Source organism: Mandrillus leucophaeus, unplaced genomic scaffold (genome assembly GCF_000951045.1).
Source record: "Mandrillus leucophaeus isolate KB7577 unplaced genomic scaffold, Mleu.le_1.0 Scaffold14, whole genome shotgun sequence".
NCBI lineage: Eukaryota > Metazoa > Chordata > Mammalia > Primates > Cercopithecidae > Mandrillus > Mandrillus leucophaeus.
The window spans coordinates 8659851-8685317 of record NW_012101365.1 but is presented as its reverse complement, the minus strand read 5'-3'; the positions used below and the strand labels follow the sequence as shown (position 1 = coordinate 8685317).

The following is a 25467-nucleotide window of genomic DNA, read 5'->3' as shown; positions in this document are numbered from 1 at the left end:
AAAGGTACAATGTAAGTACACCGGGGATAGGACATTTGAGCTGGGCCTTGTAAATTAAAGACAGAATGGTGCTCTAGGAAGAGGTTGCGGCATATACTACCTAATCCAGGCATGGCAATAGACTCCAGGTTAGGGAAACACCAAATCAATTTGTGTGTCTGGGGAACAGAGGGTATAGGGTGAAGACAGGGGCAAGTCAAAGGAGAATTGGGCCCCAGATCCTGGAGAGTTTGAATTAATACAGTAAATACAGAATTTGCTCACTGTTTAGTCAATGCTGACCTATCAGAGGTGGGGAAAAAAGAAAGTAATATAACCTGACCTGCAGTTTAGGAAGATCATGTGGTATCTGGGAAGCACTGGAGAGGGAAAAGGCTGAAGAAAGGAAGACTGGTGAGTCATTTAGCTCTTTCTGCAAAATCAGCCACCCCATAACCTAGAGGCCTAAAATAACCACTATCTTATTATTGTTCACAAGTCTGGGAGTCAGTGAGCAGTTCTAAGTCAGCTACCTGCTCACGTGTTTGGTGGGTGCTGGATGGGGCAATGGAGATGACTGGGGCATGTATCTCTTATTACCTTGGGCTTCCTCTCATGGTAGATGGTTGCCAGGTTACCAAGAAAAGCAAGAAACAGCAAGCCCTGATGCACACAAGCTTTTTTCAAGCCTTGGCTTATGTCGTCTTTCTTAGTGTCTCATTGGCCAAGCACAGATTCAAAGGGTGGTGCAATAGACAGCATTTCTTGACGGCAAGAACAGCAAAGTCATATAGCAAAGGGGTGTGCATAGGGATGGGATGAATTTGGGGTCATTTTTGTTAGGAGGCCATTTCTGTAATGGACCAAGCAAGAATTAATAGTTGCTTAACCTAGGAGATGGTAGAAGAAACAGAGAGATGATTAGAATATATTTGAGACATATTCAGGAGATGATTATGAGCGAGAGGAAAGAATTCAGGATACCTCCTGGGTTTTTGGAGAGAGTAACTAGGCAGATGGTTCCTCATATCAATGAAGGGAACCAAAAGGAGAAGCAGGTTTAGCAGTTGTAAGCACGTTCCAGCTTATGTGATTCTGCTGAGGTCCATGAATGTGCTACCTTCCTTTCTTAGAGAAATGTTCTTTTTCCAAACCTCTCTCCACTCTGACCATGTGTCCACATGGAAAGTGAGATGACTTGCATGACCCTGCCTTCCTAACAGTAGTAATTGGCCAGGTGTAGACATCTGATTTGAATTGGGAGTGCCCAGCCCCACATCCACTGCCAGCCAAGTCCGCCATGTACAGTTGTGCAGGTTATACCCAGTACAAGCTTGCCTGGCAGGGATAATAAGTGGGGACTGGAATCCAGCCTGTGCTCTGCAGCGCAAGCTTGTACCTGTGGAGTTGCAGACGCTCAGAAGATAGTGCCCTCTTCTAACTCCCACAGAGGTGCTCTTTGCTGCCAGCCCCAGTGGCTAGTCCAGGGGCAGGCCCACATGCCACACTAGGTAAATTGGACTCCCCTAGGAATTATGACATTGGAGCACATGGGAAAGAGGTTTTTTCTACTCTGACCCTAAAACTGTATAGATGGGAGTGTGTGGCATCCACATCTCTGTGATATTGAGGAAACTGCTGAGACAGAATGAGGCCAGTACATCAATGAAGTCAGCAAAGGGAGGTGTAAGAGAAAGAGAGCTGTCAGAATCAGAGCACCCCGTTCCAGGCAACTCTGCCTTTCCTGGGGCTTGGTAGTTTGGTTTCTCCATCAGTTCTTTGATTGTTCCTATATTCTTCTGATTTAAAATCTCCTTTTTGGCTTACGCAAGTTCAAGTTGGGTTTTTGCTCCTTGTAACCAATACAATCTTGCACAATAAAGTAAACAAGTTCATGTGTTCAGATTTGGAGACAGGTCACAGGGTGAATTGAAAGAACGTGATGACCAGTTTGATGAGAGTCACAGGAGAGAAGGGGTGTCCTGGGGAAGTACTGGGCTTTTGGCTTGAGAGACTATAGAGAGATGAGGATCTCAGCAGAAGTAGGCAATCCAAAAAGTAAACTATGCCAGGGTGGAGGGAGGGAAAATGTACTCTTCCGTTTATTCATTGAACAATTGTTCCCCAAGCCTTGTCTAGGCACTAGGGGCTCAGCAGTGGATACGGTGAACTTAGATTCAGATAGTATCTGTAGGACATCGCTGGCTATTTAGTCAACAGTAAGCACCCACTCTAGGCCAAGCATTGTATCTAGAACTGAGCATAAATCCAGGCAGTGATGTCCAGCAGGCAGCTGGAAAGAGGGTGGAGCTGGCATTTCTGTTGTAAGCATCATCCCCATGGGGATAATTTTGGAAGTTGTGGGAGAGAGCACTTGGAGAAGAAAAGTCTAGTTCCACAAGCCTTGTCCATCATGCCTCAGCTTCATTCGTGGGCTGGGAACATGGTGTTTCTTTGGCTTGTATGGCTGAGAGGCAGATGCAGAAAGAGTGTGAGTTGGAAGAGCCCAATCTGGGGCCAGCCTGGGGTCACACAACACCCCTACCAGGTAACCGTGTGTATGACTCTGACTGAGTTGGCTAATCTCTCAGAGCCTCAGTTTCCTCAGTCTCAGAAGAAAAACAGGAATGCTTATTCTCATATTAAGAAAGAATGTTTGTAAAAGTGTATTCATTCAACCACAAACAGGTATTGAACACCAATATATACCATGTTACAGGGTAAAAGCCTCAAATGGGAGGATCAGAGCCATCAGCTGGGAGGGATACATGAATCTCTGTGACTGCCATACCTGGCTTCTGCTGCACCTAAGGCTGCCAATCTCCCCCTGTCCACCACCAATCATCACCAATCTGCCCCTTCCCCAGCCCATCTGAAAGGCAATATTTTTGTGATTAGTAAAGAAAGAAAAAAAACGCATGTTGTACTGTCCTGTGGAGAGCCGGTCTCCAGAGCGGCCTAAAAAGGGGCCACGTGAACCATGCTGTTCTTGGCAGCCACTGTGCTGTTCCTCACAGCCAGAGGCTTAGAGCTTTATTTGTGGTTTGAGTTACAAGCAGGGGTGAAAACCCCAGAAAAGTGGGGGGAAGGGAGAAAACATTTTAAAAGTTGAGAAAATTGCCCTGTGTTCTCAAGTGCAGGCAATTTGTCCAAATGCCTGAGCTCTGTAGAATCCTAGTGGTCTGACTGCGGTTTTATACTCTGGGGCTCTGGGCCCAGTGTCAAGGGTGGGGGACATTTTTTCATACATTAAGAAAATCACAAAATCACTTTTTACAAGATATTAATGAATACCTTTACTGCTTCAATGGTGACATTGTGGGCGGTTTTGAAAAAAATCCAGGTGAAGGTTTGGGGGTGATTTTGTTTTGAAGGCTGCTACATAAGGTTTTTCACAGTCATTAAACAGGAAATTTGGATGTTGCCCCCAGGATCCCATGCAGAGGAGGCTAAACATTTTAGAGATAGAAGAGCCCTTTAACATCTTTAAATCCAACCCTCTCCTTACACCAATGATAAAAACAAGGCCCAGAGGAAGTAAGAAATATGTCCAAGGAAACACAGCAAGTCTGTAGTAGAAGCAAGTCCAGATTCCAGGACCCGAAGGTCTTTGCTGCAGCCTTTGTGGCAGCCTGGAGGTGACATTGGACCTCAGAAACCATGGCTGGCCTCCCCCTCATGTTGACATTTCTGCGGCAGTGACTTTGAAAGCTGCCTTTTATGGCTCTGGCTTTGGAAGGGCAAACACTGTTATCAGTAAAACAACACAGGTGCCTTCTAGAGTTGGAGCCAGGTGGAGCCAAGCAGGAAGGGAGACCCTTTCGCACAGGCAGACATGACCCAATCACCTGTCTGGTTCAGAAGGGTGCAAAGACCCTCCTTGGGGAGTGGAACAAGAGGCTTCTGTGGTGGTGAAGGGCATGGCTTGGGGGCCAGACAGGATGGCTTCATGTCCCAGCGACCTGGCTGGCTAACTGCAACCTCAACAAGCTGCCTGACCAAGCGTCAGTTTCCTCAGCTATAAAACAGGGAGGCTGGTGGCTCAGTCCCATGACTGAGCATATTTCAGGTGTTCGATAGCCACATGTGGCTAGTGGCTACTGTATTATACAGCACAGATACAACATTATCACAGAAAATCCTATCATGCAATGCTGGTAGGGACTCTGGGCTCTTGACATTAGTTCTGGACCTCACCTACTGTAGCTACTGAAAACAGAAGACTGGTCCAGGTGAGGTCTCCAGCTCTAAGGGCTCAGATTCATGGCAGAGATCCACGGTTCCTGGCTCCTCGCTCTAGCCCTTAGTCCTCTCTATTACTGTAAAGATTTGGCTTCAAGGTTGGAGCCTGGCTGGCTGCCTTTCTTATGCTTCCCTAAGCAGAACCCCAGGATGAGAGGATGTGTGGGTGAGGGGAAGAGTCTGGTCAGTGCCTCCTGTAAAGGTAGGTTTCCAGAGTCCAAAAGCCTTAGGTTCAATTCCTGACTCACTCATTCGGGTGTTAATGGTTCCAGGTAAGTCACTGAACCTCTCGGAGCCTCAGTTCTCATATCTGTGCTTGCCCTGGTAAGGGGTAAAGAGGCAATGGAGGGAGAAACACATTGGAATCTGTAAAGTACACTGTTCAGAATGAGAAACTTCTACAAGTAGGAAATTGACTCTCCTTGCTCTGCCCCTTTCTTCACTAAAAGAGTATTTAGATAGAGGCAGATAGCTGCCTTAGAATATATGCAACAAGATGTTATATTTAGAAACATTTTCCAGACATCTGGAGATGAGAAGAAGCTGGTATCCCAGAGACACACTGGAAGAGTCCCCTGAAAGAGAACGGGAAAAGGAAAACATTCTCTGAACACCTATTATACTCTAGATACTGTGACAGTCCCTTCCATATATAAAGAGTGGCAATGATGATGATGCTGGCTAACAAGAAAGTTGAGTGCCCACTGTGTGACAGGTACCCTTTTGAATGCTTTACATATATTATCCCCATTTTACAGATGAAGAAGCTGAGGCCCTGCAAAGTAAAAATAAGTTTCCAAGGTCACCCTAAGCTAGGGTTTAAATCTCAGCCGCCAGAGTCGCAGGGCCATGTGCATAGCTGTCTCTCCACACTGCGTTCGTAGTCTGCACATTGTTAGAGTCTCATGTAACACCACCTGCCACTTTCAGATAAGGAACTGAGCCTCAGGAAGATTACGTTACTTGCTTAGGGTCACATAGAGGGGAGAGAGAAGGTTCAGTGAGTGTTTTGCTTTTTTCTTCTTTCTTCAAAATATTTCCTTCTTTGGCTATCTTTTTGACAGAACAAAGGCATTGTTGATTCAGTTTGCATCTGAATCTTGCTTCCTATTATTTCCTCACTTGAGTTCTGGTTTCCCCTTAGGATCAGACAGAAGACGTCTACTGCCTTGTTCATAGGGAAATCTCTGAAATACCCAAAGCTTATCCTCCCAACACCTTTGCTTCTTTTCGTCTTCAAGAGAAGAAATACAAGTCCTTCCGCCTTGGCAAATACGATAGTACCATTCCTTTCAGTGTTCCGGTTCTGCTCTATTGAATAAGTTCCGGTTTGACTATGACTACGTGAAAATGTGGAACCAGACCTTCACCCCACATTCCAGCTCCAGCTCTACCACACAGGAAGTGCAATATCACCTTAGTTATTCAACACATTATGCTCCTCGTGATACAACCAGAGTTCACATCAGCAATCTTGGCAGCTCTCACCACACTGCTGACTCACGACTCTCTCATGTCCCAATTTCCTGTCCATTGTTCTTTCCTCTACTTGGCCTGATTTCTAAAGGCCTCTCTTGGTTGCATTAAGCGGGATTCCTGAGGGATTCCCTTGGCAGTTACCTTGGGGGAGTCCTCAGGTTTGGGGCTGATCCATGTCCTCTAAATGTAGGACTTCAAAGCTCCCAAAGATAGGCAGACCCAGTGGGAAGCTGGGAAATGCTCTCTGACCCCTCTGGGAGAGCTGGCAGTCAGAGGGCTTTTCGGAAAGAGTCAGACCTGATCCATAAGTCCCTGGAAAACACCCTGCCCAGGGAGCAAATGCCACTGTGGTCTTGACTGAGGCTTCCGAAGAGTTTGGGAGCTGCAATTCATCCACACGCGCATTCATTTTCAAGTAGTGGTTTGCAGTTCGGGCTTTGGAGCTATATAAGCCTGGCTTCAAAGCCACTTTCCAACTTTGGGACTTCAGGAAGTCTCCAAATTTTTAAACCTCCAATTTTTTTTCCTGTAAAACTGGGGTCTTCATGGTACTTACTTCATTGTGTTGCTGAGAGAATGAAAAGAGAAAGCATAAATAAATGGCTTAGCCTCGTGCCTTGGCACATAGAAAGTACTCAGCATTTGTGATTATTTCTTCACATCTTTGTTCTCCTGGTGAAGTATTTATTCAGCAAGTGTTCACCAAGAGGCTGCCGGGGCAGCTGGGTGCTGCGGCGGAAAGAACACAGATGCTAATAAAAGCCTGAGCACAGGATCAGGCTCTGTGGGTAAAGATGCTCCAGGGGACCAGCTGAACACTTTACAGGAACTCATTCTGGCTCTGCACTTGGACGGCTGAGCTCCCACCCACTTCATCCCCCACCCTCAGCACACACAGCAGCTCCTGGGCCATTTCTGAGTTTGGAGCTTCTCAGATTACGCTCAATGTGACCTTGGGCAAATCCCATCTCTCATCTCAGCCTCTGGCATACTTCCTATAAAACAGTGATAATAATACCCACCAAGCCAAGTTTTTGTAGTAGATTAACCAACAGCAAATGTGAAGTGCCCAGCCAAGCCCAGCATGTGGCTGATGCTCCACAGCTTCTAGCTCCATTCCCCCCACCACACCTTCCATAACCGTGTGCCAAGCTTGGGCTAGATGCTGGTGGTCAAAAATTAAAAGAAGCTAGACCTGCCTGCAGGGAATTTAAACTTTAATGGGGGAAATAAACATTTGAACCTCTACCCCAGAGAAAGAGTGCTAAAGGCTGTGATGAAACTATGTCTGAAGGGTTATGGAACACCAGGAAGGGCAAATCGCTTTACCAGTTTGGCCCTCAGTTTCCTTGTGTGTCAAATGAATGAAATTGGTTACTACTCCATGTGAGATGACTTAAGTGAGTTAGGGAGTGTGCAACTACATGTTGGAAAGTTTAGCTCTGTGCTAGTGCTTTTATTTACTTATCTGTTTCCCCATTAGAACTTCATCCCCTTGAAGGGGATGTCTTCTAAGCCTATGTCTTATTCATTCCTCTGTCTCCAGCACACTGGCATAGAACCGGTGCCCAGTCAACATCTGTTGAGTAAACAGACACAAGGACTTATTATCTAATTTTATCCTCCCAGACCCCAGAGAGGTACAACATCCTATAGATGGAGGGAACACTGAATACAGAGTTCAGTGAGTGGCCTGGCAATCAGTGGCCGAGCCAGGCATCTTGGAACCTGTGGTGATGACCTTTCTGCTAGATTTCACAACACAGGCCACTCTGGCTCAGGTGGAGTGACACTGCTTTTCTGGATGTGACTCAGCTTTCCCTCGGGGTCACTGAACCCATCCATCAGCCTTCACACTGAGTCATGGGCTGAGATGAACTTCAGACCTAAGGAGGGAGCAGGGCTGCCCTGCCAGGTGGGTGTGCCTAGGGATCCCTCAGTCCAGCTGAGCACACCACCTGGGAAATCCTTCATGGGATGAAGATGGGGCGGGGACAAGGACGTCACACCAGATCCACACCTGTCTCCCACAAGAGTGTCTAAAGAGCAACACCTATCCCGTCACTGTGACTGGCGGGCTCTGACTCAGAGGCACCCCTTGTCCATCCCCAGTGTCATGTCCTCAGCATTGACCCCAATCATCTTTTGTTCTGCCTGGACTCCCAGCCTCCACTCTATCAACCTTCCTTTCAAAGAAGTTAAGTGATTTGCCATAACCACACACTGTGAATATCATGTGCTTATGTTCAGAAATTCGTGACTGGCTCCCTAGTACCTAGAAAATAAATTCTAAACCTCCACCTCAGCACTCAAGGTCCTCTTGCTGAAGCTTCAGCCTGCTTTTCCTGTTTTTTTCCTCTGTACACCCTTGAATCCTTCACTTTAGATCAGTCTGTGTGTTGCCATTCTACAGAGTTGCCCTTTACTTTCCCTTCTCCTTGTCCTTGCTAATATACTAACTCACTTTCATCTGGAATGCCCTTCCCATGTCTTATTCATTCTTCAGATCTGAGCTTAAAAACCACCTTTTTCATGAAGCCCTCCCAGATCTCCTCAGCCCAAACACTGGGATATTGCCAGTTACGTTTATTGATAATTTCTGTTGTGCAAATTGTTATGATCAGTACTTTATATGCTTCATTTTAGTTGATATTTCCAACAGTCTTACAGGTAAATAAATATTTATTACCCCCATTTTATAGATGTGGAAACTGAGACTCAGAGAGGAGAGCTAACTTGTCCACACTTACATACCTGTTGAGATTCAAACACCAGTGTGCCTGACTCCAAGTTGTTCCACGACTTTGGTTTGTACTTCCTATGTTCTTTGCACCTCTTTGGGGTACTCATGTTGTTGGGTGTTGTATTTTCCTAGGGGACTCATCCACTCACTTCTACTGTGATTTTCCTGAAGACAAGTGACTAGCTCTGTATGTAGTGTCTGACATAGACTGGGCTGTGAGGCAGAAAGCAAATGCGAGAGAGCAAGAGTTATGGAGCACCGCTGTATGCTAGTCCATGCTAGTTACCATAAACATGTGTACATAGCATTTAAGTGTTCTTAGTCTCATTTTACAGAAGAAGAAACAGAGGCACTGAGAGGCTAAATAACTTGACAAAATCTATAACAAAAAAAAAATGGGATGGACCTACATGGAATCATCTCAAAAACATACCATTAAGTGAAAAAAACAAAAAATGGAGTGCCTGTTTTCATTATGTGCTCTCATTAGAGAAAATAGAAACATATTAAAACATACATATGCTTGTTTATGCTGAGACTGCTCTAGGGACACACAAGAAACTGCTTTGGGGAGGTGACAAAGGAGGGCCTTAGAGGAATAGAGACTGGAGAGTTGAGGGAGACTTACTTTTTAAATCATCTAACAGTTTGAGTTTAAATAGGTATTTTTAGTTATTTGCATGCATTTCTTTCTCAGAAATAAAATTTGCTTATTTAAAATATGGATCCATGAAAATTTCTGAAGATCAAACATTCCAAAACAGAATTTGGCCTTGGGCTTTTTTGACTCCACGAATCTTTCTATTATAACCATCTCATTTCTGACATACAGGCATACCTCGAACATATCATGGGTTCGGTTGCAGACCACAGCCATAAAGCGAATATCACAATAAAGTAAGTCACATAAATTTTTTAGCTTCTCAGTGCATATAAACGTTATGTTTATACTATACTACAGTTTTTTAAGTGTGCAATAGCATTATGTCTTTAAAAACACTGTATATACCTTAATTAAAAACTACTTTATTGCTTAAAAAAATGGTAACCATCATCTGAGCCTTCAGTGTGTTGTAATCTTGCTGGTGGAGAATCTTGCCTTGATGTTGATGGCTACTGATTAATCATAGTGGTGGTGGCTGAAGATTGAGGTGGCTGCAGCAATTTCTTAAAATAAGGCAACAATAAAGTTTACTGCATCGACTGGTGTTTCTTTTCATTCCCATCTTTGATGACAGATTTCTCTGTAGCATGCGATGCTATTTGATAGCATTTTACCCACAATAGAACTCTTTTCAAAATTGGAGCTAATCCTCTCAGGTTCCTTCCACTGCTTTATCAACTAAGTTTAGGTAATATTCTAAATCCTTTGTTGTCATTTCAACAATGGTAACAGCATCTTTACCAGTAGTTTCCTTCTCAAGAAACTATTCTTTGCTCATCCATAAAAAGCAACTCCTCATTCATTCAAGTTTCATTATGAGATTGCAGCAATTCAGTCCCATCTTCAGGCTGCACTTCTAATTCTAGTTCTCTTGCTATTGCTATTTTTGCCACATTGCAGTGATTTCCTCCACTGAAGTCTTGAACCTCTCAAAGTCATCCATCAGGGTTAGATTCTACTTCTGCCAAACTCATATTAATGCTGATATTTTGACCTCCCATGAATCACAAGTGTTCTTAATGGCACCAAGAATGGTGAATCCTTTCCAGAGTGTTTTAAATGTACTTTGCCCAGATCCATCAGAGGAATCACTATCTATGACAGCTTTAGCCTTAAGAAATGTATTTCTTAAATAATAAGACTTGAAAGTTGAAATTACTTCTTGATCCACGGCCTACAGAATGGATGTTGTGGTAACAGGTATGAAAACGTTTATCTTCTTGTACATCTCCATTAGAGATCTTGGGTGACCAGGCTCATTGCCAATGAGCAGTAACATCTTGAAAGGAATCTTTTCCTGGGCAGTAGGTCTTAACGGTGGGTTTAAAATATTTAGTAAACCATGCTGTAAACAAATGCGCTGTCATCCAGCTTTGATGTTTCATTTGTAGAGCACAGGCAGAGTATATTTAGCCTAATTCCTAAGGGCCCTAGGGTTTTAGGATTGGTAAAAGAGCATTGGCTTCAACTTAAAGTCACTAGCTGCATTAGCCCTTAACAAAAGCCAATCTGTCCTTTGAAGTTTTGAAGCCAGGCATTGACTTCTCCTCTTTTGCTATGAAAGTCTTAGATGGCATCTTCTTCCAATAGAAGGCTGTTTCATTTACACTGAAAAATCTGTTGTTTAGTGTAGCCACCTTCATCAATGATCTTAGCTAGATCTTCTGGATAACCTGCTGCAGCTTCTACATCAGTACTTGCTACTTCATCTTCCACTTTTATGAGACTGAGACGTTTCCTTAAACCTCATGAACCAACGTCTGCTAGCTTCAAACTTTTACTCTGCAGCTTCCTAACTCTCAGTCTCCATAGAATGAAAGAGAGTTAGGGCCTTGCTCTGGATGAGGCTTTAACTTAAGAGAATCTTGTGGCTGGTTTGATCTTCTATCTAGACCACTAAAACTTTCTCCATCTCAGCAATAAGGCTGTTTAACTTTCTTATGATTTGTGTGTTGACTGGAATAGTGCTTTTAATTTTCCTCAGGAACTTTTCTTTCACATTCACAACTTGGCAAACTGTTTGGTGCAAGAGACCTAGATTTCAGCCTATCTCAGCTTTCAAGATGCCTTCCTCGTTAAGCTTTATTATTTCTAGCTTTTGATTTAAAATGAGAGATGTGACTCTTCCTTTCACTTGAACATTTAGAGGCCATTGTAGGGTTATTAATTGGCTTAATTTCAACACTGTTGTGTCTTAGGCAATAGGGAGACCCAAGGAGAGGGAGAAAGATGGGGAATAGCCAGTTGGTGAATTATGTTGACCATCTTATATGGGAGCAGCTTGCAACACCTTAAAACAATGACAATAGTAACATCAAAGATCACTAATAGCAGATCACCAAAACAGATATAATAATAATGAAAACATTTGAAATATTGAGAAAATTACCAAAATGTGACACAGAGGCGTTTCTGAAATGAGCACATGCTATTGGACAAATGGCACCGATAGACTGCTCTGTGCAGGGTTGCCACAAACCTTCAATTTGTTTAAAAAAATCTAAGCACAATAAAATGAAGCTCAATAAAACTAGGCATGCCTGTAGTTGGAGAAAATTTTCACACATGGTATTATGAGAATTATGGTCAGCTGTATATGACAGAAAACTTACAATCACTTAAATGTCAATAAGAATAGCATCACTTAAATGTCAATAAGAATAATATCAACCTCACAGCATTGCTGGGTGGCTTACATAGCATCATAAGACATATGAAAAATTAATTTTGATAATATATGTAATACATAACCATAATGTTTAATTCTCTCACGTAATAACAGAAGTCAAGACGGAAATAATCCTGGACTGAAATCCCAGACTCCTTCTAACTTGTTGCTGTGCCATCCTCAACATATGGCTCTGCCATCCTCAACATTCTAACTGGTCCAAGATGGCTGCTCCATTAAGCAAGAAGGATGAAGATCAGGACAAAGAGTGTGGCCTTTGCATTTAAGAACACTTCTAAGAAGTTGCCAACCCTAATTCTGCTTACATCTCATGATCCAGCACTTAGTTACCTGGCAATACCTGGTTGTAATGGAGCCTCGACATTGCAAGATTTCATTTTCAGCATTCACATGCCCAGCTAAAAATCAAGCGTTCTGGATGGGTACAGTGACTCATGCCTGTAATCACAACACTTCGGGAGGCCAAGGCAGGAGGATTGCTTGAGGCCAGGAGTTTGAGGTTGCAGTGAGCCATGATCATGCCACTGCAATCCAGCCTAGGCAACAGAGTGACACCCTATCTCTAAAACAAAATTTTTTTAAAAATTAAAAAATAAATCAAGGGTTGTATTGTTAAGGAGGAAGGGGAAAGTAGTTATTTGGGAACAACCAGCCTATCTCTACCACAGACACGAATGCTTTGCTTTCAGAATTTATCTGCCCTGCTCTCTAAAACTGATGTATTACTGGATATGTTTCATGTTCCTGACATACTCCTGGGCACTCTGTAGAGAATATTAACACACATTGAGAGAAAACAAGTAACTTCCCATTAAAGGCCCACTTTCTAAACCCAATCATCAATGGGCTTTCTCTGAAGGAAGGTCCAATGATATGATTCTGGGCAAATGAATTACCCTTCCTAAGTCATATGACCTTGGGCAAGTCATTTATCACTCTAAGCCCATTGTGCATCACTTAAATGGCAATAAGAACAATATCCAACCCCACAGAGTTGCTGAGTGGCTTCACACAGCATCCTGAGACACATGAAAAAATAATTTTGATAATATATGTGATTTCACCCAAAATATTCTAAATCTTATCATTTCAACATATAATCAATTTAAATTACCAATGAGATAAATACATTCTATTTTTCACACTAAGACTTCAAAATTTAGTGTATGTTTTATCCTGATAAAACAGACCAGTTACATTTCCTATGTTCTCTAGCCACGGGTGGCTGCCAAGTGGGACCAGGCAGGCTGAGACTAATTTAAGTGTCCTTGCTGGGTGTTCCCTTAGCACCCTATACTTACAAGTAAAGAAGTCATCCTTTCTGTGGCAAGTGTCCATTTACTTGGTTTATCCACAAGCAATTCCCTTGAGGAGATGGAATAAGAGGTACCCCCAGGACCTACATAGTACTTAGCACAGAGCAGACACTCCATAAATACTTGTTAAACAAATATTATTCATTTCTCTATCCCCAGTGCTCAGCCCAGTGCTTGACCCTCAGTAGGCATTTAATAAAGACTTACTAAATTAATGAAGTCATGACCCAACATTTTAATGGTAAGTGAATTTGCAATTTGACAGCAGGTGAAAACCTGGCAGTTTATTGCAGAGGAGACAATGGTACCTTTCTAACCCTCAAAGTAACACCTGCCGTTAAGTCAAATTTCCTTCACTGCCTCCTTTCTCCCAAACGGAACTGGAGCCAGATGGGAAGCCATGGGCCTTTCCATTCCAGTAAAACCACACAATGCCTGGTCTGCAATGATAAGCAAGCATATCAAGTTCCCATGAACAAATAAAATTAACTTTCAGCGAGGGCCAAGTTTCTTCATTTCACTGTATCTCTTTTTCTTGTCAGAGTGTGCAAGGTGAGAGGCTCTGAAAGGTTGCCTGTCACTGTCTGATTGAAATCTGGGGAGCTTTACAATAAGGTTGACAGTAATTAAAATGATCAGACATTTCAACCTCAGCACCGCACCACCACTTACTAAAGGAACTGAAGCAACTTATGTGTCTTCCAGAAACATTCATTTTGTCATCTGTAAGATGGCCAGACTTATCTGGCCATGCTGCTGTGAGGACCCTATAAGAACAGAGCTCCCCACACATGCTGGTGCTCAGTGACTGACAACTTGCATCATTCCTGCAGCAACCTGGTACGGCTCTCTGAATGATATTTGCAAAGTGAGAGACTTAGCATTATTTTTGTCTTGACAATCAGCCATAGGCCAGATGATTTTCTTAAAGTTGTGTCGAGCTGCCCCCGCCCCCTTTGTGGACAACTAAAACACAAACACTATTTAGAAAGATCTGGGCCGAGTCATTTCTTTGGAGCCTGGTGGCAGGCCAGGAGGCTGATCACAAAGGCAGCATTCAGCTGCAACAACAGCAGCCTGGTGGGCAAGGGCCTTGTCCCAAACATTCTTGACTAGGCTTCTTGGGGGAAGGTGTTACCGGCCTGCAAATATTTGTTGCTCTATTTCCATAGCAACCACAGTGGTCATAGTGAAACCCTGAAACTGCACATCGAAACTTGGGAGGTGCTGCAAAGTCAAGCCTGTTTGGGAGGAAGCTTTCTCCTGGACCCTTCCCTCCCCTAAAACTGAAGACTTTTCCAGGATTCTTTCAAAGGGCATTAAAGAGAAGCTATTGTGCCAGCTGCACACAGCCTACTGCCTGCTCTGAGAAAGATGTATGGGCAAAGACTGTTGCCAATTGCCCATGATAGGCTTTAAGAGACTTTAAGCCAAAATGAGTTCCTGCTTGTTTTCTGCAGAGCTTTTGCAGCACGGTGTGCTGAGTCTGGCTCTGGCACAGAACAGTAACACCACCTGTGCAACCTCAGGGAAGTTGCTCACTGTCCCTGAATCTTTTCCTCAGCAGAAAACACAATTAAGCCCAATGTAGTAAACTCATATTGACATCTACTCTGAGCTAGATGCTGAGATTACAAAGCTGAAAACACCAGGCTATTCCCCTCAGGGAACTCAGATAGCCTATCAGGCAGAACTGTATTAAATATTAAGTTTGATCAGGCTGGGCGCAGTGGCTCACACCTGTAATCCCAGCACTTTGGGAGGCTGAGGCGGGCAGATCATGAGGTCAGGAGATTGAGACCATCCTGGCTAACACGGTGAAACCCCATCTCTACTAAAAGTGGAAAAAATTAGCCAGGGGAGGTGGCGGGCACCTGTAGTCCCAGCTACTCAGGAGGCTGAGGCAGGAGAATGGCGTGAACCCGGGAGGCGGCGCTTGCAGTGAGCCAAGATCACGCCACTGCACTCCAGCCTGGGTGACAGAGCAAGACTCCGTCTCAAAAACACAAACAAAAAAAATTATACATATATATATATATAAAGTTGGATCATACCAGACACCCACTGCCTGGCACCCCGTGGGACCCGTTGTACTATAAAAGTTTATTTCCCTTCTTCAAACCAGGTTACTCTAAAGAAAGCCCTGAAAGATGATCAAGAGCCCATGTATTTTTAGAACATTCTTCTTGTACCCAAGATAAATTTATCAGTTTTGGACATGATCTTTTACTGATGGTATACCTTATATATTCATTATAACATGCTTTCATGATCCATACCTCATTGGACTTTCTTAACCATCTGCTGAATTCGAAAGGACAAGAATGGTTGTTTTCACTTCAGACTGAAGACACTGAGGCACAAAGGTGAAGTGATTTGTCCAGGTCGCAGTGGGAATTAGAGGCACAGCTGGAATTCGAACACACATTTTCCAACTTATTCTTTCAGTAAATATTTCTTGAGTAGCTGCTAGGTGCCAGCATTGTTCTAGACACTGGGGTCAAAGGTAGTGAATAAAACAAATTTGCATTAAAGAGCTCAAGTTCTAGGGGAAGGAAGCAGACTGCTAACAAACACATAAATATAGACTACATTAAGAAGTGATAGGCACAGTGGAGAAAAAGTCAGTAGAGTAGAGATGATAGCACTGCTGGATACTATTAATAGTTTATATAGACTGCCTGGGAAGTACTTTCTGAGGAAGCTGGGGAGAAGCGAGGAGCTGGCCCTGTGGATGTCATGGTTGAAAAGTGTCCAGGTAGGAGGAAGAGCAAGGCATGAGGCCCTGAGGTAGGAATATGTTAGCATATTGTAGAGCAGCCAGAAGGCAGGCATGGCTGTAGCAGCAGAGGGATAGGGAGGTTGGCAGGAGAGGAAGCCAAGGAGGAGTGAGCGGTCCAGTTCATGGGGAACTTGCAGAGCATGGAATTAATGTTGGGTTTTATCCCAGGTGAGATGGGAGCCGTTGGAGGGCTTTGGGCAAAGCAGTGGCCACAATATAATTCAGCAAGTTAAAAAAGATCCCTCCAACTCCCACAAGAACTACAGTCTGAAGGTCAGCAAGGATGGAGACAGGGAGACTGATTGTTAAGAGGCTACTGCAACCGTTGAGGCAAGAAAGGAGCATGGCTCCCTGAGGTGATGAGAAGTGTCAGATTCTGGATCTATTCCTCAGGAAAAGGCTTCAGGATCTGCTGATGGTTTGAAGGTGGGGTGTGAGCAGGAAGAGCCCCTTATGACTCCAGGGCTAAGTAACTGGAAGAATGAAGTTGCTATGTCCAGAGATGAAAAAATCTGAGAGAAGAGCAGGTTAATGATAATTAAGATGTTTTCTTTCTTTCTTTCTTTTCTTTCTTTCTTTCTTTCTTTCTCTCTCTCTCTCTCTCTCTCTCTCTCTCTCTAATATAGAGACATAGTCTCGCTCTGTTGCCCAGGCTGGAGAGCAGTGGTGCGATCTTGGCTTATTGCCAGCCTCCGCCTCCCGGGTTCAAGCGATTCTCTTGCCTCAGCCTCCTGAGTAGCTGGGACTACAGGCATGTCACCATGTCTGGTTAATTTGTTTTGTTTTTTTTTTAATTTTTAGTAGAGATGGGGTTTCGCCATGTTAGACAGGCTGTTCTCAAACTCATGACCTCAGGTGATCTGTCCGCCTTGGCCTCCCAAAGTGCTGGGTTACAGGATGTTTCTCTTAAATGTTACATTTGAGGTGCATATTGGAGATCCCATGGAGAGGGCAGGGAAGGTGGAAAGAGGCAAACCGAAGAGATTCTTTTGCCATTCTTCAGAATACATGTTATTTAAAGCCATAGGCTTCAGTCTAAATCCCCAAGGGATTAAATGGAGGTAGAGAAGAGGACCAGTCCTTGGAGCACTCTAGTGCATGGAGTTAGTAAGAGGAAGAGGACCCAGCAGGAAAGCTATGAAGGAGGGACTTGTTAAGGTAGGAAGAAAACCCAGAGACTCCCGTCTTGGAAGCCGGATGAAGTATTTTAAGAAAAGAGTGACCCAAAGGGTCAAATCAGTCATTGGTTAGGGTGACAAGTGAGAATTGATTTCCGGATTTGGCACAGAATGATCCTTAGTGATCTAGACGATATCTGTTTGGGTGAAGTGAAGGTAAAAGCCTGATCGAGTAAGTTCAAGAGAATAGGAGGAGAGAAAGCAGAGAGTGCAAGCAGGTCCAACTCTTTGGGGAGTTTATCTGGAAAGAGGAACAGAGAAATAAGGAGGGAATGGGGATCAACGTAGAATTTCATTTTAAAACATGGTTGGCTTCATAGCATGTTTGTGCATTGGTGGGAATGGTCCACCAGAGAAGTAGAAGTTAGTGAGGCAGAGGAGCCCTGGTATAGGGTCAATGCTCAGGAGTAGATAAGAGGACTGGGATCAATTTCAATCCCTAGAATGTCTTCTACTAAAATGACATGGCCTTTTATTCATAAAAGCATACATCTGGGGATAATTTTAAACTGCTTTCAAATGCAAACATTTCTTTTAATTACATAGCATAAGTTTACCAGGAGATGCCAAAATATTGCCTAATGGATCATGGAGAACCTACCTTAGTGGACACAATGAGTTAGCCACTCTTCCTACTGGGTTCCCTCAGCATTGTTACACACCTAATTGCAAGTTATTTATGTGGCAAGGCTTCCCTGGTAGATATGAACTCTCCACAGGGAGGGACTGTGTTCTGTTCTTGTCTGCAGCCCCACGCCTAACAAATGCATCTTCACAAACCACTGGGGAAAGGAAGGAGAAGAAGGAATAAAAAGAAAGAAAATGAGAATTGGATCATCCTGCCCTATTGAACCTCTCTCCCTTCAAATGAGGCATGAGCCTGATATTATTTTGGAAACATATTTTTCCAATAGTGGAGTGAGGAAACCATTTGTTTTCTTTTTAATTTGTGAAACACAAAGGAAGAGAAGGAAAGGAATGAACATTTACTGAGTGCCTGCAATGTACTAGGTACTCTGCTAGCCAGTCACTTGAGTGATCTCTTTTACAGATAGCCAACACAATTAGGAAAAAACTCCATTTTGCACACTAAGTCACCAGCACTACCATTAAGGTTAAATTGTCATGTGATGAAATGGGATGCCCCATGGAGCAGTGAGCTTCCCATCAATGGAGTTACATAAGCAAAAGCTGGATAATGTCTGTGGGGAATCCCAGCATGTAATGGTCATTGGGCTTTATTAACTTATGGACCAATCCAATCCTGGGATTCAATGAGTCCAAATTATATAATTCTATAGGTGTATAATTGATACTTCAGGGTTTCTCATCATCTAAATATGAACACATACAAGTGTTATGTCAAGAGGCAATGCTGGCATAGTACTTCAACATGTCAATGCTGAGGTCAGACTGCTGGAGACAATATCTGGCTCTGCTGCTTATGAACCAGACTATGTGCCTCAGTTCCCTCATCTGTAAAATAAGAATAATAATAGGATAGACTACAATCTAAAATTCATTTAAAGTGCTTAGAACAGCATCTGGCATATAGTAAGTGCTCAGTAAATGGTAGCTATTATTTATTCAGTTCAACCAACTCATAGACTGCACCACCCTGGGACCCATGGGTATCTGTTTTGGCCTACTCTTACATATTAAACCAAAGCCAACTCCACCTAGAAAGGTTGGGCTCAGCAGACAGAAGCCCTCGGGAACTGAGTTAATTTGATGGGGGTACCAGCAGCCCCAGACAAATGGCCCCCTTCCTGCTCCACAGTCATACCCATCTGCCCTGGCTGGGCAATGTGCAGAAATGTTTATGGCGACCTCATTTGTTTTCCTTTCTGTGACTGCTGCCTTCCAAAGGCCAGGAACTGCTGAAATTAAACCAAGGCAGGGGCCAGGGGAGCAGACAGGGCCTGGGCCAGGGCCAGGAGTAATGAAGTGGAAAATGTTCACACCACAGGCAGCATTACAATGCACCTGTACAAATAGAATGAGACCTGCCCACCCCCTTCCTCCCAGGGGCCCAACTGCCTTGCTGACTTCTCTTTATGGCTTCACTCTCTGCCTTGCCCGGTCAGTGCTTAGGCCTACAATGAAGATAAGAAACAAAGACACCTAAAGTGGAGCAATTAGAGAAGGGACAAAATCAGAAGCAAGTGAAAACAGAGATACCCTTAGCTCACACATTTCCTGAAAATTGCAGCAAGTTTTCTGAAGGCCCAGTCATCTAAAACATGGGAGAAATACAGCACAGTTAATGAGTGCCAACGATGCACCAGGATTTTAGCAGAGCACTTTCATATACCTTTACTCATTCCATTCATCCAGTACAGTGTAGCTCCATGTCACAGACAAGGAAACTGAAGCCTAAGAAGACAAAGCTGGCAGGTGACCCAACCAAGATTTGAACCCAGGTTGTTGTCATTCCTCTTTTATAATGAAGTTACTCAGAACCAGGGTGGTAAGTGACTTTCTCAAAGCCATGCAGCTGTAGAGTGAAAACCCAGAGGTCCTGGGCTTTTGGGGTGGTGGTCACCATGGCACTAGCCAACAGGAAGGAGGCTTAAGAGAGACATGTAGGCCAGACTATCCTTGAATGGTTGGGGCAGTGAAGATGAGGGGCTTGGCTTCCCCAAGAAAGAGAGGCATGGGGGCCATACTGCTACCATGATGGAAGACAGAGAGAGGACAAAGGCTAACCTTTGACCCATGTTTTATAGTTTTTGAATTAGTATGACTCTTGGTGAGCCTCTCAATCCCACCGTGGCTCAGTTTCTCCATCTCTGAAATGGGAATTCTGTGAGCCTTAAGTGACATGGTATATCTTAAGTGGTATATCTAAGACCCAAAGATCTGTTGTTTTTCACCTGTCCCAGACTCAGTCACTTCACTCCCAACTTCAACTGTAGGTAAGCACAATGTCTGATCCAGAATCCATGCCCTCCTAAGTGTTTGTTGTATAAAAACAATGACTGAAAGATGAATAATGTCATCTTTCCATGATGTTTATCAGAACTATTATAACCCAGTTGCTCCTAAGGCAAATTTTCCCAATCGCATTTTGTGAAATGCTAGCAATCTTTGAGGTAGGCTTTGTCCTGAATAATTAAAAATAAAGAGTAAAAAATAATTTTGAGATACTTAGCTAAAATATAATTTAACACACATACAGTTAACCCTTGAACAACATGGATCTGAACTGCATGGGTCCACTTATAGGCTGATTGCTTCTGCCTCTGCCACTCCTGAGACAGCAAGACCAAGACCAACCCTTCTTCTTCCTCCTCCTCCTCAGCCTGATCAATGTAAAGATGACAAGGATGAGGTTCTTTACGATGATTTACTTCCACTTAATAGTAAATATATTTTCCTTACAATTTTCTTAAGAAAATTCTTTTATTTTACTTTATTATATGAATATGGTATATAATACATATAACATAAAAATATGTGCTGACTCTTTGTGTTATCAGTAAGGCTTCTGGTCACTAGTAGGCTATCAGCAGTTACGTTTTCGGGGAGTTATACATGGATGTTCAACTGTGCAGGGGAGTCAGCGTTCCTCACCTCCATGTGACTCAAGGGTCAACTTTACATAAGAAGTATGTGCATGTGTGTATTCCTTATTATTACAGCATAGGATGCATAATGCTGTAGTTAAAAAAAAAAAAAAGATGAGAAATGGCACATCTTAAATTAGAATGCCTGGGGGACTTATGAGAGATTCCTGATCTACAAAACCTGGAACATTCTACTATAAAATGATACATAGGTGGCTCTAAACAACTCATTTATATTGCCTTTTGGATGATTGTCAGTCTATGTTATATGTATTTCTTAAAAGAGCACCATGTATTTCTGATATTAATCAGTGTTTGTTGTACATTAAACATATGAATCAATGTGATCATTTCTTGCAACAATTAAATCAGACAAACTTTTCATTCCTCTTTTAATCCAAATGTACATTATATTTATAGGTTCCTTTTGGTATTTCATCAATATTTTAATACTATTTTTCCTAGGTTTCCTACATAAATAAGTCTGAAAAGTACTATCCTTATGGAGGCATATCATTGAATTGCTCCTGCTTCAACTTGCTGGTTTCCTTGGGGAAACAGAGATTTAGAAATGAAGTGAAAAGTGTATAGGGTAATAAAATGAGGTTCCACAAAAGTTAAAATTTTTAAAGAAATGAACCTCTTATAAATCCACTATTAACCAGGATGGCAAGGGAGCTGTAAAACATAGATAGATAAACAGAAATGAGCTTGTAAAGGACAGAAAGCCCTGGGCTAGGTTTTAAAACAGAACCAGTGGTTTGTCTGTATAAAAGACAGGCACATGAAATGTCACAGAAAGTTTAAAATAATGAGGATGCAACCTTATTAGTTAGATAATTTTAAAGAGAAAGCAAGATTAGTTAAACATTAGACAAAGCAGATTTCAAAAGGAAAAAGATAACAATAATCACTTTATAATAATAAAAGTTATGATCTCAAGTGAGGACATGTCAGTAATGAACTCATTAAAATTAAAACACTGCAAACAATTTTGAAAAATGGAAAAAAATGAAGATTTCAAATTTTATTTATGCTTTACTTAATTTATTCATTTTAAATAAGAAAATTGAATTAATAATATTTTAACTAAAAAGCATTTTTAAATAAACCATCCACACCAAAGAAAGAGTGACGTGAAGTAGAAAAGAAACTATAAAGACCAAAATTAATTATTTTGAAAGCAGGAATAGAATATATAGTGACTTCACAGATATTAATAAATCTAAAGACTGTTTCTCTGGGGTAAAAATAAATTATCCTTATAAACCTGTGACAAATCTATTCAAGAAAAGGGAAATAAATTAAAAATGCAGGAGGAATATAGTATGTATAGAAGATATAAATGTCCAAAGAATGCTATACATAGCTATGTGCTTATGCTTCCAAAATTTTTTTATTAATTTGGATAATTTCTGGAAAAAAATTAATTAATTGATTCAACAAGAAATACACACACACACACACATATCAATAACCACAGTGCAATTTAAGAAAATTATCTTCAGGATTACCCTCTCCTTCAGCCTCGCAACCTCCAGGCCTTATATGGTGAATTCTCTAATACTTAAAGGGAAAAGATTACTCTGCTGCCTAAAGTGTTCAACAACATAGAGAAATATGAAAAGTCATCTCATTTTTTTATAAAGTTATCACAAATCCTCATACTAAAATCTGACAGATAATACCAAAAAAGTATTTATAGTTTAGCTTCACATATTAATACCTTTGTGAAAATGCTAAATAAAATGATAGTGATTTGAATTCCATAGTATATTAAAAAGAATAATCCACCATGACTAAGTAGGGTTTATCCCAAGAATCCAGTCATTCTTAATATCATCTCAATGACTACAGACAGGAGAAATACAAACTTGAACAAATAATCATAAAGAACTTCTGTTGACAAATTTTGGACATATCAAAAGACTACAACTATTAAAATAGCATAATGGCAAACACAAGAAAACACAGGCAGATGAATGGAATATAGTACATCCCCAAAATTGGCCCCATTTTACATTTAAATGTAATAACATATAATATATATATAATTACATCTATAATACTATATAATAATGATGACATCACAAATTAATAGAGAAAAGAGAAGAGAGGAGATATGGGTGGGGAGAGGAGGAGAACAACAGCTGCGTTTAAATATCTTAGGCTCATTGGCAGAAAGAGGGATCCTTCTCTCAGTTGAGACCTCAAAAGCAGCATACTTCGGAATGGCCAACAGGGAGGGAGATGTTTGCTCAATGAATAGTAAGGCAGAGCAGTCTCCAGAGCATGCAAGCAGGGCCCAGTATAAAATTTGCGGGAACCAGTGCAAAATCTAATTGTGGGACCCCTGGTTTAAATGCTGAAGCATTTCAAGATGGCGGCAGCAGGGCATTATACCAAATGTGGGTGTGTGCCTGCACGGTGGCCCTGGTCTGGGCATGAGTTTCCCATCACAGGAGACAGGAACTGGAGGACACACTGCTGTGGACATTGTCAAGTGGCGTCAAGCATGAGACAGACAAACAGACTAAATATTTTATTCTAAGATAATCAGTGATGACCATTCCCCTTGCTCTCACATTTTCATCAAAATCAAGAGGCAGGACATGGACACACCCTGGGCTGCCATTTTGATACTTGCCTCCTTCTCCATTGAATCACCTAGAACTGTGCCAGTTATTAATATATAGTGCTTGCTCATATATGTCCTGGAAATTTAAAACTGTGGTTTGTGTTATGTAACTTTACTGTTTCACAGCATTTCCACACATATTACCACATTTGACCGTGATAGAAATCATTATTTTCTTCATTTTACCCGAAAGGGAAGTTTGACCCAGGTAAGTTCTGATGTGACTGAGTCACAGAGCTGGTGCATTGGCCAGGTGGGGCTCAAACCCAAGTCCTCCAACCCTAAATCATTCCATTATTTATCCATCCTTCCATCCATCCTAACTCCTACTCCGTACAACCTCCTTGGTAGGCCCTGGGGACTCCATAGTTCTTCGCCTTAGGAGCTCATAATTTAGTGGGAAAGACTGACACATACCCAGGTTCCACCATGCCATGAGATGAGTAAAACAATGAAGGTGAATACACAGAACAGTAGCTGCACAGAATGCTGAACTCTATCTAAAGGGGCTAACAGAGGTTTCACAAAGAAAGCAGCCACTTAGTGGGCTTTGAAGAGTGAAATTGAGTGCTTCCCATTACATGGCTAAATTGAACCGTCACAAAAAAAGACATCAGCTCCTCTGGGTTCTCAAGAGAATTTTGTTGACAAAACAGGTCCACACCCAGTTGATGTAGTCCCACTAATGGGAACTTTGTGCCATAGGGAACCATGTGTAAAGAACAATTTCCCTAGCAAGTGATAAAGACCTGGGAACCCAGGTTAGGAAGTAGTCAGGAGCTGAGAATAGCCAGGAACCCAGAGATAATCCACACCCCAAAAGTATGTTCTATGTGTTGGACAAATGCAACACATCTCATTTGGGCTCATGGTTAGCACCAAGGTCAGTGACTAGGATCCTATACATGGTTCAAAGATAGCATTCACATGGAGCATGTTCAGGGTCTGTGCCGGATTGTACCTCTAGCAGGTAGTAAGACCAGGATCAGAACATACTGACTTACCTCCTATCCAAGCCTATATTCACTTGCTCCATGAGGAAATAAGATGTCTGCCTAACAGTCAAAGAAATAGGCCTCATCATTCTTGGGTAATTCCCTTCATCTTTGTGGTTCAATTTACCTCCACGGCAAACATGACTGATAGTGTCTGCTGCCTGCCTATTAATCCTAATAACCCACCTGATATGTCAGCTGGAAAGCTCTAGTTCCCCAACAGATTTTATCAAATACTTGGCCACCAAAGAGTTCATTGCTATAATGAGTTTACATCAGATAGAATAGTGTTAGGAAAACAACAAAAGTGGTCATGATAACATTGTATTGTTAAACGCAGCATGGATATGAAGATGGATGATGCATGCTAGTTTTGGCTCTGCCACTTTCTGGCCATAAGTGGCAGCCACGGGTGACTCAGTCTCAGTATCCTTTTATAGCAAATGAGCATGAGGTTACCTACCTTATAGAGTTGTTATGAGAATGAAACAACATAAGAGACAAGGAAATATTTTTATGTTATACAATGCTATAGAAATGTTGGCTTTTATTACTGCTAGCAATAATATTCCATTGTACTCAGAGGAAATTTGTATCCCATTATAATTACAACCCCAAATCTTCATTACTTGTGTGAAGTCCACATTACTTCTTTACATAGGAAACAATCACATTAAGGTAGGATGAATTTTAAAGTAAATTGCTTCAGAACATATAAGTTGATAGGACCTTAGCTGGGACCAGAACTACCCCCTTACCATCACAAATGAACCACATATACACATACTCAAAGCCTAAATTAGGTTTCACAAGGGAAATATCTTAAGATCTGGGGCAAGTTGTCAACATCTCCTTGTAACGGTTGGTTCCTTAGTTGCCTCCCAAGGAACTGGCATCTAATGGCGGGAACCAAGACATGCCTAAAATACCATAATTTAAGGCATAAAGTATTAAGGCCATCAGCTTGACACAGAGTGTGAGGGAGGCATAAAAAAGACAAAGATCACCATTATCTGGATAGAATAATCAAAGAAGCCTTCCTGTAAGAATAACTTTTAAACTGGGCTTTGCAATGAACACAGATTACCGGTTTGCTATGGTAGAAAGAGCACGGACTCTCAGTTCAGCAACTAACCAGTTGTTGACCCTGGTCAAACAACAGCCTCTACCTCTGAGCCTAAGTTTTCTCATCT

The 25467-nt window shown here is 42.2% G+C and overlaps 1 long non-coding RNA gene across 1 annotated transcript; it reads left to right on the top strand.

Annotated features, from left to right (window-relative positions):
• The first annotated feature begins 329 nt into the window (after positions 1-329).
• LOC105534922 lies at positions 330-6321 on the top strand. The gene is made up of 3 exons (XR_001005349.1): positions 330-393; positions 3514-3516; positions 5465-6321. It is a non-coding gene; the product is annotated as an uncharacterized LOC105534922 (long non-coding RNA).
• Positions 6322-25467: the final 19146 nt, after the last annotated feature.